The sequence below is a fragment of the Vicugna pacos genome, chromosome 8, assembly GCF_048564905.1.
Source record: "Vicugna pacos chromosome 8, VicPac4, whole genome shotgun sequence".
Classification (NCBI taxonomy): domain Eukaryota; kingdom Metazoa; phylum Chordata; class Mammalia; order Artiodactyla; family Camelidae; genus Vicugna; species Vicugna pacos.
The window spans coordinates 63,554,581-63,568,782 of NC_132994.1; the positions used below are offsets into that span (position 1 = coordinate 63,554,581).

At 42.3% G+C, this 14,202-nt stretch overlaps 1 protein-coding gene across 1 annotated transcript in view; it reads left to right on the plus strand.

The window, feature by feature from the left end:
- Nucleotides 1-11,046: 11,046 nt before the first annotated feature.
- Nucleotides 11,047-14,202, plus strand: part of UST (uronyl 2-sulfotransferase) — a 385,118-nt gene continuing 381,962 nt past the window's right edge. The window contains exon 1 of the mRNA XM_072966015.1: nt 11,047-11,146. The gene's annotated coding sequence lies outside the window, so the exon portion shown is untranslated. The remainder of the gene's footprint in view (nt 11,147-14,202) is intronic.

The window sequence follows — 14,202 nt, forward strand, 5'->3', positions numbered from 1 at the left end:
ACTTTCAAATCCTGTCAGGGTTTTTTCTTTTCTTTTTCTTTTTTTCTTCTTTTGGTGGAGTTTTTTTTTATTAAGGAGGAGAACCAGCCCTCCCTGCCCTGTTCTCACCACACCCGGGGGACTTCTGAGGCTGTGATGTGTCTACTTGTCTGTTTCTCTCGCTGGACTGAACTCACAGAGGGCAGAGGCTGAGAACTCAGCATGATCTCCCCAGCACCCAGCACCCAGCACCCAGCACAGTGCCTCCTCGCACACACCAGCGCTCAACAGATATTTGTTGGATGAACAGAACATACAAGTAAAGTATGCCAGCATTTTTTGGTTTGTTTTTACTTTTTAAGAGGCTACCCCAAGGGAGGGTGGAATTGGGCAAAAAGCAAATGTACAGCCTCCAAACATCTTCTGGTTCTGGATTTCAGGACATAGGTCTACAAGCCCCCGAACACAATGAGGAGAGTCAGCCTTGTCTTTATCGTCACCAGCCGAGTGGTCAGTGGGTCAGTCGTCCGGTCCAGCACCACCCATGCAAATACACGAGTGTTTCCTCCTTGACTGCCTCGCTTGGCCAACGCGTGGGCAGGACCACATGACCCCACCACAAAGACTCTGAAGCCTGCCATTGTATTCTCCTGTGAGCAGTCATTGTGCAGCTGGGACCTTCCCTTTTCCTCCCTTTAAAGGTCCCGTGCATTTGGGTTTTGCACACTTCCCCGTGCAAGAGGCAGCAACCACGGTGGGGTGAGGCAAGAGAGGCTGCCACAGCACAGCGCACGCGCATCAGAGTGGCCGGCACTTGTGTCGGGGTGATCCTCTCCCCGGTGTGAGCCGCAAAAATACCCGCCTGGTGAGTAGAGAGGTCTAGGTCAACCTCAGGCTAATGCTGGAATTATTTCTGGACAAGGGTTCTGAACTCAGAGGGTCCATAAACTTGAATAGAAGAATTCTGTCCTTTTCTTCCCACTAACCTCTAACTGAAATTTAGCATTTTTTTCAATTATAAATGTAAGCCACAGTGCCAGTAATAGCATCATCTGTGAAATTGTCACAAATACAAGCTACAGGTATTTCCACGTCACTTCATGGTGCGTACAGATCTCCTGCCATGTCTTTTTCACACTGGTACTTAGACATTGTGTGAGTATTAAATCCACTGGTCAATCTTGTTTTTTGTTGCACTCATAAAGAAGCACTCCTGTTATATAGGTATTTGTCAGGGTTCTCCAGAGAAACAAATCCAGTAGGGACTTTATTACAGATAAATGTATTTATTATGAAGAATTTGTTCATATGATTAAGGAGGCTGAGAGGTCCCATCATCCGCCATCTGCAAGCTGCCATCTGCCACCAGGAAAGCCAGGAATAACCCAGCGGTGCAGTTCTCAGAACTGAAGAGCCAATGGCATTAAGTCCCAGGCGAGGTCAGAAGACGGATGACGTCCCAGCTCAACCATCAGGCAGAGAGAGTGAATTCTCCCTTTCTTCACCACTCTGCTCTGTTAACCCCTGATTAGACTGGAGGAGGCTCACCCACACTGGGAAGGGCAATCTGCTGTACTCAGGCTATCAATTCAAATACCATTCTCATCCAGAAACGCCCTCACAGAAATAACTCTTAACCAAATAGCTGGGCACCCATAACCCAATCAAGCTGACATCCCAAATTAACTCACACACTTGTAAAAAAAAATTAACTAGCACACTAAATCATGAACTTGGCTTTAAAAAAAAAATCTTTGTTATTGTATTTCAATGTCATTTGTAATTCTATGTATTTTGTTTTGTGTGTGTGTTTTAAAGAATACTTAAGAACTAAAGGTTTAATTTTAAAGTGGTATATTATAAAGAAATCATGAAAAGGATAAAATAATGATTTGTTTATAAAATATTCATTATAAGGGTCCTTGGAAGAATAAACTCAAATAGATTTGAATATAATTCAAATCATAAAAATATGATTTACAGGGGGGAAGGTATAGCTCAAGTGGTAGCACACCCAAGGTCCTGGATTCAATTTCCAGTACATCCTCTAAACATAAATAAATAAATAAACATAATTACCCCCCAAAATATAGATAAATAAATAAAATTTTAAAAATGATTTACTACTAACTTTTCAGGCATACTATGCGTATGTGTACTTTTACCTTCAATGTTAAATCTGCTGATATTTTGTGCTCACCTCAAAGTTAAATAAAATAAAAAGAACAGTAATTCTATATAGTTTAGATTATATATTTTAAAACATTATTTTGAGAAGATATATGCAGGCTTCACCCAACAGCCAAAGGACTTCGTGATACCAAAAAATGTGAGAACAATTCTGCCACATGGCCACCAGCCTCTGGCCTCGTCATTGGGGGAAAAAACTACCTTCTCAAAATTCTGTTGTATATTCTTTCAATGCATTTAAAGGAAGGAAGCGTGTGTCAGTTATCAATTTATTGCCCCTCAACTTTAAATTTTCCTTTCGTGACTTACTCCACCAAAAATCTGCACATTGTGAACTTTTCTCCTTTGCAGCTGGTATGATGCTAAACCTTGTCAGCAGAGGGCGCTAGAGGGACCACTGAAGGAGGAAGGGTTTTCTTTTCCCTAGCAGAAAGCGAGCTGACTGCACACCAGCCACAGCCCGCAGGTACCTGCAGAGGCTTCCAGCTGCAAGACTAGGGGTGAGGGCTGTTTCCCTACAAGCTCAGCGCTGTAACTGGACAAGGTCTAACCTGGGGCATTTCAGCACACTAATCTATCATCCACTGGACTGCAAGCACACCTTCCCCAATTTGGGGAGGAGGCTTCCTGTATGCACTAACTAGAGCTGCTGTAACAAAGTACTGTAAACAGGTGGCTTAAACAACAGAAATGTATCGTATCTCAGTTCTGGAGGCTGGAAGTCTGAGATGAAGGTGTCTACGAGCTTGGTTCCTTCTGAGAGCCGGGAGAGAATCTATTCCACGCTTCCAGTGGTGCTGGAAATGTTTGGCATTTCTTGGCTTGTAGAAGCATCATCCCAATCTCAGCCTTCATCTTTACATGGTGTTCTCCCTGTGTCTGTGGTGGTGTCCAGATTTCCCTTTTTTATATATATATATGACACAAGTCAATTTAGGAGCCCATTCTACCCCAGTATAACCTTATCCTAACAACTAAGTACATCTGCAGTGACCATAAGGTTATTCCAAATACCGTCACATTCTGAGGTACTGGGTTTAGGATTTCAACATGTGGATCTGGGGGACCAGCTTAACCCATAACACCTCCCTTTTAAGTTTGCTCCTTTTCTCAGTATTCTCTCAGCCGTAGGGTATTCTTCAGAGATACTTTCGTCCCTTCATAGCTAATACCCTTGTTACTATGTAATTCTTCTCTATGTTAAACTTCTTCTGTCTCTTGTCTGAACCCTAACGGGAACTAAAGGAGTATTTTAGGAGCAAAGGGAACTAACAGAGTAGGTGCCGGACACTCTGCTCTTAATCTCTCCTCAACCTTACCAGGTAGGGATTAGTCTCATGTCCATTTATAAAGTGGTTCTGTAGCTTTCCCACATGCCACCCTTGGTGAGTGGCACTGCTGGAGCTCAAACTCAGTTGTGGTTTTGATTTTTGTTTTATTCGGAAGGCTGAGCGCCCTCTACTGCCCAGTGCTGCTTCCATACTAAAGATGCCTGTGTGGGTCTCCAGCAACCAGGTCTTGGCTCCGCCATGATGGTCACAGTCTCCATCCAGAGGAAATGTTGGCTTCATTCAGCCATTTGCTCATTTATTCATTCAACAAGCATTTGCTGTGTATGTTGACTACTTCATGCTAGGACCTATATGCTAAGGGACACAGAGAGGGCCGAAGCCCTGATCTCCAAGAGCTGAAAGTAAATGGCAGAGGCTGACAAGGGAGAGACGTGTGTTAGATGCTGTGGGAACGCGTCTCTGCGAAGATGATGCCTAAATTGAGGTTTGGAAAACAGCAAACCAGGGAGAGAATAAGGGAAGGACGTTTCTGACAGAAGAAAGTGCTGGAACAGGGGCGTGAAAAGAACAGGGCATGGTTTGTTAGGGAGACCATGTCAGCAATGGTGGAAGGAAGTGAGAACATTAAACCTACAAAAATGATTACATTTCTCAACTAACAGGATTCTTATGCCCTTAAATTGCTTGTGGTCCAAAAACCATGCACAGTCATGATCCCAGAATGTCAGCCAAACCTGGAGAGTCTGGATGTCCTAGTGTGGAAAATGGGCATAATTATTACCTCATAGAATGAGATAAACTATGAAAAGCGCACACCTGATGTTAAGACCATTGCTGTGAACAAGGAGGAGGATTATCACTCTGTGGCTCTTTGCTGGGCCAACCTGGATATCCCTAGGGTTAAGACTTACCTCTCCTAAGCAATTCTTGAAAAGTGATGCTTTGTGATATCAGTGCTCCCCTGACGTTTTTGACCTTCCACGCCTGTCAGTTATAAAGTTTTGAATACACACTATAAATACAGGTCTATTGATTTATTGACAGATTATGTAAGTATATCACAATACTAAGTACTATACCTGTAATTATATGAACAAGATTTAAAAGTGTAAAACAAAGATAATAAATAATAATTGAAATGAATTGATTTTACTTTACTTATCAGTGGTGCCAAAAGCCCTAGACCGATATCCCATCAGAAATACCATTTTTGGGGAGAGCACTCTGATTATATATAATTCGTTTCTGAAAATTGTGATTTACATTTGGTGATACAGGGATTTGAAAGATTATTTACAAGCTTGCTCTTAATGGCATAAGCAGCTGAAGTAGATCAGATCCCTCACAAAGATGAAACGGAAGAAGTTATCCTTGGCTGAGGTTATGATAACCATCGGTAGCTTAGCAAGGCCAAATGGTGCTTGACAGCAATATAATGATGCCCTGTCTCCCCAGATTTGCCCAGACGTGAATAAATACATATAAAACTAGGGTATATTCATGTGTTCAATGTTGAACAAATCTAAGAATGTTGACTCAGTACAAAATCAAAATGAAAAATCCTCTTACTGGTGTTTTTGCTGCTCCCCAACAGCTGACACTGAGAACAAACGAACCTTTGCACCACTTCGCCATCACTGGCCAGGTCTTCTTAACGTGGCAGCGGACTTCCCACAGAGCAGGCGAGTGATCCCAGGAGAGCCAGACAGGAACTGCATGAGCCTTTCCTGGCCCCATCCCCGAAGTTACACACAACTGCTTATGTTGTATTCCATTTGTCACCTGGAACAGCCCCTCAGCCCCGATTCAGAGCAGGAGGGAACTACCCAAGGCACAGACACCAGGATGGCTCGGGGCTCTGAGCCTGGCTACCATCGAACATGGCAGAAAAATGAGAATGTGCTGAAAAATAAACATGTATCTGTAACAGCCGGAAAACAGAGACTCCAACTTAGCAAAGTAACAGAGAAGTCCCAGGATGACACTGTGTAGCAGGCTTAAAAAGCAGCCAGATTGTGTGAGGAGGATGGAGGCGGCTGGGAGAGAGGTCTCCAGGATAAACAGATAAATGAACGACCTGATGTACTGAACTTTTTATACGTTGGTTGACAAAAAGATAAACTGAGGTGTATCACAAATTTTAAGAATTTCTTGGAGCAAAAATCAGCTGGAATCTGGCAGCACCAAACAGGAAGTGGTCAGGGGCCCTCTTCACCAGGGGGCAGGGGAGACTACAGAAAGTGCAGCAGCAAAGAGAAGAAATTATTTGGTTATAGTTTAAAGCCTACTTGGCTGTGATTGGTTGCCCGTAGCATTTTGATTTTGTAACCTTGAGGCACTTACAGGCTTAGCCTTTGGGTCCCTTCCATAAGCTGCCATGGTATTAGCGTTGCCTCAGTCTAAATGCCTCCTTGTTTAATTTAACAATATACCGAATTATTATAAAAATTATAATATGTACAATTTCAATAATTATAGGGGAAAATCAAACTTTCAATACATAGAAAACTGTAAAGGGAAAAAATTATAGTCTAGGAAAACAAAACATTTTACAAGAAAGACAACATAATAATTGTAGTTTACTTACGTTTTACACTGACTATCGTTTGCAAGAATGTACTAATTCCAAAACCTTTATTCATGTAACTACATAAAAATGGGATATAAATATTGGGAAGATGGCAAGAGAAGAAGTGGGGATAGAAAATACAGAAGCACTAAATCTTCATCCAGCATAATAGAAAATCAATAGGTAATGTCCAAGGTTGGAAAAACTCACATAAGCAAACTACTCAGAAATCTAGAAATGAACATCAAACAAAACACTTAAAGAATTTAAAGTCATCTCCTTGGGGATCAGAACCAGGGATGGAGGATATGGAGGGGTGAGGCAGGGACAACAGTTTTTACGTATTTTTTTAATAAACCATTTAGTACTATTTAATTTTCTTTGCTCCTACAAAAAAAGACTAATTCAAACAATATGCATGAAGTAGAGCTTCTATGACCTAGCAACTAACACCTCTGAATTTCTACACCATGCTTTAAAATGACAACATTATGGCTACAAGTTTATCTGGAGAGAAAACTGCCACTGTGATGAATATAAAAATGTTTTTACCAAACCAGGTGTGTAGTTATGGGAACTAAAAAGGATTTAGAAATACAAAAATAAATGACCATTTAAATTACCCATTAAAAAATAAGTATGTTCAACCTTTTCAGAAATCATTGAGTTGGCGCCTCAGTTGCACAATTCCCCCCTTTTCTGCCCATTTCGGGATTTCTTAGTCCTGTGCCCCAGGACCGCAACAGAGCCTCCCCCCACCAGGATTTCAACACCTATGCTTCCCTGCACACCCCTCTCCCTAGTCAGAAGAAATCCTTCTGCTCAACTCCTGTAGCACCGGCTCCACACTTCGTTTATGACATTTTAAGCTTCTGCCTTGTATTATTTATGTCCATGTCTGGAGGACAAAGTCTGTGTTCCTATTAGACTTTATTCTTCTCATGAGCTTCTAAAATGAGTGGCTTCTGCAACAAGATAATATTAACTCAGTGCAAAATTGAAATGAAGATCATCTAAGCATTGTCTTTGCCGCTCCCCTGAAGACTGACACCTGGAACTGTGTCTCCTTTGCACCCCATTTGCTGGATATTTCACACTCATTTTTTTTGGTTGCCAGGTTATTATAAGCAGCCAAGCACCCTTATCAAAGCTTAAGGCAGCCCATGGTTATCGTGCAATGAAAAGGGTGGCTTTTAAAATTTATTACCTGGAAGCTTAGAGATTTTTTAATTGACGTATTGTTGATTTACAATGTACTGTTAGTTTTGGTGTATAGCAGAGTGATTCAGTTATATATATATCTATATATATCTTTTTCATATTCTTTTCCATTATAGGTTATTACAAGCTATTGAATATGGTTCCCTATGCTATACAGTAGGACCTTGGTGTTTATCTATTTTACACATAGTAGTGTGTATCTGCTAATCCCAAACTCCTGATTTAGCCCTCCCCTACATTTCCCCTTTGGTAACCATAAGTTTGTTTTCTATGACTGTGAGTATGTTTCTGTTCTTTAATAAGTTCATTTGTGTCATTTTTTAGATTCCACATATAAGTTGTATCACATGATATTTGTCCACCTCTGTCTGACTTAGACTTCTTATTAACATCTCCAGGAAGCCAGAGGGCACTGGGGGACGTTTCAATGAACACTCTGGTCAATAGCTGGCTTTCTTCAGTGATAAATTCAGGTCAACATTACTCCTTTATCCTACTCACGTGCTATAGCGATGAAGTAATTGAACAACATGCCAAACATGGGCCTCTGCCTGGGCAGTCACTTTCAGTCAGATTTACCTGAGTTTGATGCAAGTGTGACTGATTAAAGCATGCATAGGTATAATGTTCTCACACGGAAGACAAAATGTGCATAAAATGTTAAGGTAAGAACAAAACTCAAGGAAATGTTGCACTTGCTCCAAATTGGCCAAAGCTCAGCTTCCCTTTCCTTTAGAGACCCTGATGTCCTACGCTTCCTCCCTTCTGCCTTGGGGACATTTTAGTAGAGGCTGAGAAGAGAGTGCATTGAGGTCAGCCCTCTGAAGACATAATCTGGGATGCCCAGGTGGGGTGTCAAAAACAATTCACTGGAGTAAAAGGTAAAAATATTAAAACTTCTATTTGTATTTAATTTTATACTAAAAATAATTACCCATTACTAACACTGATGTCACCACTAGGTCCATATGTCAGACGCCCCATGTCACTTGGTGCCCTGCGGAAATAGTTCCACCACAGTGCTGTGGGGGGAGGGATGTGTGACAAGGACCCTCATTCATTTATTCTGTGAAGAATTTCCAAGGTGTTGCTGCTTCTATGTGACTGTGGAGATAGTTTTCAAGACATAACTTGAAACGAATTTAACTGAAATGACCCTCACAGAATAGACCAGTGAGCACTAGTAATGCAAGTGCAATGGACAGCCAGAAAATGGCAGAGTGGACCTGTGGTCTCATGATGATCTGATGATGCTGTAATAGTAAGATAAAAAATAATGATCATCTAATTTTATGTTATAAAAAATTGGTCAGAGAAATACAAAAATTTCAAGAAAAGACTCAAAAGAGGGATTCACATCCATGATCTGTAATAGTGACTCTGAACCTAAGTATATACTGTGCCTTGGGATACTGGCTATTAGCTGTATAAAGTTTCCTGGAAGAGCAAGACATTTTCAAACCAAGCATCCAGAGTGTGAGGTCAGACCTTTGTAATTGATACACTGAAGGGAGTGATATTTATTTCTAGAGTTCTAAATAGTATGCTTACGGAACTGTTTTTTTTTTTTTAACTTGGATATTACCTATTGATTTTCTGTTATGCTAGGTGAAGATTTAGTGCTCCTATATTCCCTACCCCCAATTCCTCTCCTGCCAGCCTCCCAATAGTTATATCCTATTTTCAGTTAGGTCAATAAAAGGTACTGACATTGGTGTGTTTTTGAAAATAAAATTCATTGCAAAACCCAAGTAATCTGCTATTATCATGTTTTCATTCTCACAAAATGTTTTGTTTTCCTTGATTATAATTGTTTTGCTTTCTGTATACTGAGACTTAATTTCCACCCCCATCAGATTATTTATATCTCAACTAATTTTTTTACGTTCAAATATATCAAATGGTGTTTCATTTTATTATTGTTGCTTTTTCCCAGAGACACCCCTCCCAACACCCTCCATCGTCACATGCAGTCTGGACTGTGCTTTCGAAGCCTGCGGCACTGTGTCACCCTGTGTTATCCTGGGCTTAATAGGGCACTCGATGGAAAAGGGATTGGAGTAACATTGTCAGGGGGTTGGTTTATCACGACAGGGAGTTTGGATTTCATCAAGTCATTGGAAGACCATATGAAGTGAGAAGATGAAATCTGTTTGATAGAGTCATTACACCAGAGCAACCCAGGGTCAAGGAGATCATGTCTATCTGGAAGTTCAGCGCTTGGTTGCAGGCTGCCCTTTCCTGGAATCACCATCCATACCTTGAGGCTATGAAAACAATGACTTGGAATAATTCAACAAACACTGGTCCCAAATCTAATGCTGAGGCACTTACAATGGGAAGAAAACAATCTTTGATAAAAAGTTAGGGCCGAAGAAATGTTCAGTGTCACAGAAATTCATTCTTCAGGACAGTGTAAATCTCTAAATTTCTCTATGCATTTCACACTTCCCCAGATGCATGTCAGAACAAGTATTTATTTAAAATGTAAACTTTGAAGTTGGAAATACAACTGACCAGAATCATTACAAAGAGAGATTATTAAGACAATTTGAACTTCGAAGGGCAGCAAGAACAGGAGAAAATTTGTTCTGGTGGCCACACTGAAGCAGGCAGAGCCAAAGGAACCACCTCTTCGACTCCGCCATTCTTTGGAGCCCCCCACCTGCTTTTGTCTTCTGTGCTTTTGCATTTATATTGTTACAGTTATATTATCACAACTCTCTTACTGTCTTATGCTACTTTGTAATTTTCCAGTGCTGTTACAAAAATCTTATTAAGCCTTTTGACAGCATGAAGGGTAGACATAACGTAGATAGACAAGGTCTGTGGTGGAATTTCCATTTTATCGGTTACAAATCAGGATAAGAGGTTTAATGGCTTGCTGAGCATCCCCTCACTGGTCAGCAGCCTCAGCAGCCAGAAGAGTAGTTTTCCAAATGTCAACAGTGTTTTAACTCTTTCTCCCATGACTCCCTGTCTTTCTTTCCCATCTCACTTTCAATTTTTTTTTCCTTCTTCCTCAACATGGTATCTGCATTATAACTGAAATCTATTGCTTATCATAAAGTTTGTTTTCTGTTGTTGATGAATAATTTTAAATAATTAAAAATAACTAATAATTATAAAAATGATCTATATTAATAATTTATGTTAATATAATTTAAATAGAAATTAAAATGTAATTGCAGTTTATTGCATTCTAATAATTAACATTCCATTATTTTAAAGAATTAAAATCTTGAAATAGTCAATAGTTTTTAGACTAAAAAAATTTTTTTTTTCTTAAAAAGCTCGTCCTTTGTACTTGCAGGTGGTTCTCAACTCTCTCCCCTCCACACCATCCTGAGGGTCATGGGGTTATTGATGAGGGGGGCTGTCACCCCTGAAACAGAGTCCAAATGGGTCACCGAGAATCTCTCACCCACGTGTTTCTGTTTGAGGTTCATGTGAGTCAAGTTCAGAAAACTTGATTCTCATATTTTGAATGTATTTAAGAAATTAGGAGGGTGGAACTGAGGCATGGTTTATCCACTGTCCCAGAAGACTCCTTGATTTACAAAAGGTAGCCCCACAGCATTTGTGTAAATATCAAGCTAAGTGTATTTTTAATCAACCCAATTGTCATCAATTCCACCTGGGAAAGTCACCGGAGTTTCCCGGCTCATTTACTCGGCGGCTGCCGCGGGGCTGACCCAGCCGGGCCACAAGGGGGAGCTGATGCGCTTCGGCAGACGCGGGGGGCGCTCGCCCCGGCCGCTCGGTGGAAAGGGTCCCGGAAGCTGCGGCCCGCGAAGGAGCAGGTGATTCTACGGAAATGAGGCCGCGCCCTTTAGCTCTGTAGTCTTCGGGCAGAATGAGGACCCTTCGCTCCTGATGAAAATTGGCCCCAGCGGTAAGCCCTCACCACGTTGTCTTCATCTTTATTGGTTCATGTTTATCGAGTCCGAGGGCCACACATAAAAAACACCCGCGAACACTTGGCCGAGCGTCTTGACAGACACTTCTCTGTAGTTTACTGTGCTCTGCGGCCTGAATTCCGAGTCACAGATTATTCGCCTGGGGGCAACCTGGTTTAGGCACACGTTTAAGTTGCACTTTAAACAAATTGTTTAAAATAGATATCGACACTTTAGAATGAAGAAAGCCCTGATTTTCTGTTTCTTTTGAAAAAAAGGTATTCTTGGCAGCAATGACCCTAGATTCCTACAGGGCGGCAGTGGGGCTGGACTGGGCCAGGCCCGTCGGTTCACCGCAGACCCCACTGGCTAGCCTGGCCTCTGTAGGGGCTCACCTGGTCACCATAGATTTAGAGTGAGCCATTCCTGCCCCGAAGTTTTCCCCGTAAGGGCCTCACGCCCTTCCCAGCGCAGGCTGTGTGCTTTGCGGGGTCTGTGTGTGTAGAGAGGAGGTCAGCCACTTCCCATTGACTTGCTTACCCTTGAGTCGACACTTTCTTTACCCATTTCCTGAGGTGTGGCCGACTCTTACCCTCAGATATACCTCTTTCTCCCCTAGTCCTCTGAATAGCTCATCCCACCAGCTACGTGGTCCCCGAACGAAACCAGCGGCCTCTCTCCACAGACTCGGTGCCCATCAAGTGTAAACCCGGATCTTAACCAGCAGAGAAACGGGCCGCAAAGCTGCCCCAGGGCAGTTAGCGCTGGAGGGTTTGGGGCTGAGAGCGGCTGGCACTGCGGCATAAAGCGGGTCAGAGTGTAATAAAACAAAAATGAAAATGAAAGCGGTGGGGAGGAGGAAACGAGGCTGGGAGGGCAGGAACAGGAGCGCGCACAGCGCAAGATGGGGAGAGAAAGCCAGGAGGAGCGAACCGCCTGCACACGCTGCCCACCCCGACGCGGGCACCGGCAGAAGATGCTGTGCTTTCTGTCTTGGGACCCAGGGCTACTCAGAAAATGCCATTTGCTGAAGAAAGTGACTGCCAAATGTCGCGCAGCCCTCCTAGATATGTAATTAAAAAAATTAAGCACAGAAATTAGCTTTCTTCCTCTAAGTAGCTTGAGTGTTTTACATCACTTTGAGTGGCTTTCTCTCTACTAGAAAGGATGCTAGACGTTCATCCAGACTTCTCCGCTTCCCACTGGACACGGAACTAGACCGCATTTCGCAGCCTCCCTTGCAGTTAGTTGACATCATGTGATGGGGTTCTAGCCAATAGGATGTGAGAGGAATAAAACCGGTCCTTGGAACTCCGGCCTGTGAAATCTCTCACGTTCCTCTCCCTTCCGCAGGGACGTAGGAAGCCACTGTGGTTTGAAGAGAGCACAGGTTGCAAGGGAGCCTGTCTCCTGAATTACTTCTTCCGTGTGTAGCGTTGAATAGGTTACATCCCTCCTCTACAAGCACGGGCGAATTATTCAATTTTACTGTACCTCAGTTTACCTCATTTTCAAGTTTTTTTTTATTTTTAAAATTTTTTATTATTTTTAAAAAATTAATTTTATTTTGGGGGGTAGTTAGGTTTACTTATTTACTTTTAGAGGAGATACTGGGGATTGAACCCAGGACATTGTGTATGCTAATCATGTGCTCTACCACTTGAGCCATACCCTCCCCCCAAATTGGAAATGTTGATAGTAAGTACCTCCTGGAACTACTGGAAGTAGTATGTGAGTTAGTATTTGTAAATCACCCAAAGTCTGCTTATAGTAAGTGCTACATGAAGAATAGTTCAAATAGTAAAAGCTTTGTAAATATTATATTAGTTATTATGGCTGTTCTAAACATTTTAACAGCTTTTCTTTGGATGGCGGTGAGAATCACCTTGGCTGATAGGTTGTTTGTTTTAGGATAGCATGAAATTTATGAGTTGTGGCTTAGGTGTCAGATGGATTAGTCGGGGTTCAAATCTTGGCTATGCCGTTCAGCTGTGAGGGATTAAAAAAATAACCTCATTATGTCTCAGTTTTCTCATTAATAAGACCATTAATGCCTACTTCATAAGGTTACTGGAGGATGAGTGAGAGAAAGTTTGAGAAGGGGGTGTCCAGAACATTTGTAATTAATCTCTGAACCTTTTTCTTCATCCTCACAGTGAGGGGGTTAAAATGGATTTGATTTTGATTTTCAGACTTCTTTTCTTAGCTGCAAAACTCTCCTGTCAAGAAAAATCTTAGCTAAATATCCAATTTAACATAGATGGAAGCAGTGGGGTAAAGGTCAGAGGCAGGAGACCCTCTCTCCACCACTGGCTTTCCCTCGCATCCCCTCTCAGCATTGTCCCCGAGAATCCCAGGGTTCCTCAGCACAGTTTGATCATTTATAGGACTTGAAGTCCTCTAAACTATTTTGTTCCAGCTCTAACAGGAACCTGAGAACTGGCATTAAGCCATGAAATATAATTTGAGGTTGAAATTATACCAACACAATTTATTCCCTGTGCTCAGGCCTCTTCTGACTTAGCCAGTTGCTTCCAACACTGCCTCTCACACTCACCAGTGTGACCCTCTCTCCCACCCTTTCCACCTGCTTCTGCCGCATGGAGAGAGTGGGCAGGGGGCTGACACGAGGCCACTGCCCAGCTTTCTTGGGCCTTATCTAAGGTCTAGCCTTTAGCGTCTAGTGGAACCACGCTAAGGCCAGAGGCCGGGCTTATACCGGATAAGTCTCTGGGCTGGCTGCAGAGCATGATTTTAAAACAAAATAAGCTATCTAGAGACAAACGAGCTTCTCAATTCTTCAAAGCTTTTCTTTAGTTAAGGGTTAAATTACCACTCAGACTGTCTTCTCTAGCCCTACTTATTTGTGTAGGTGTAAACCGTTCCATCAGAACCCCAGTCAGCCGGCTCTGGCTGGGGAGGAGCAGCTCCACTTCCTTTGCACTTACAGCAGGTCACTTGGCTGCATGAACCCTCAGGGGACGTCCACTTCCACTGAGGTGAATGAAATTCAAAGACTCTTATCTCAGACCTCATCTCGGACCACACTCCT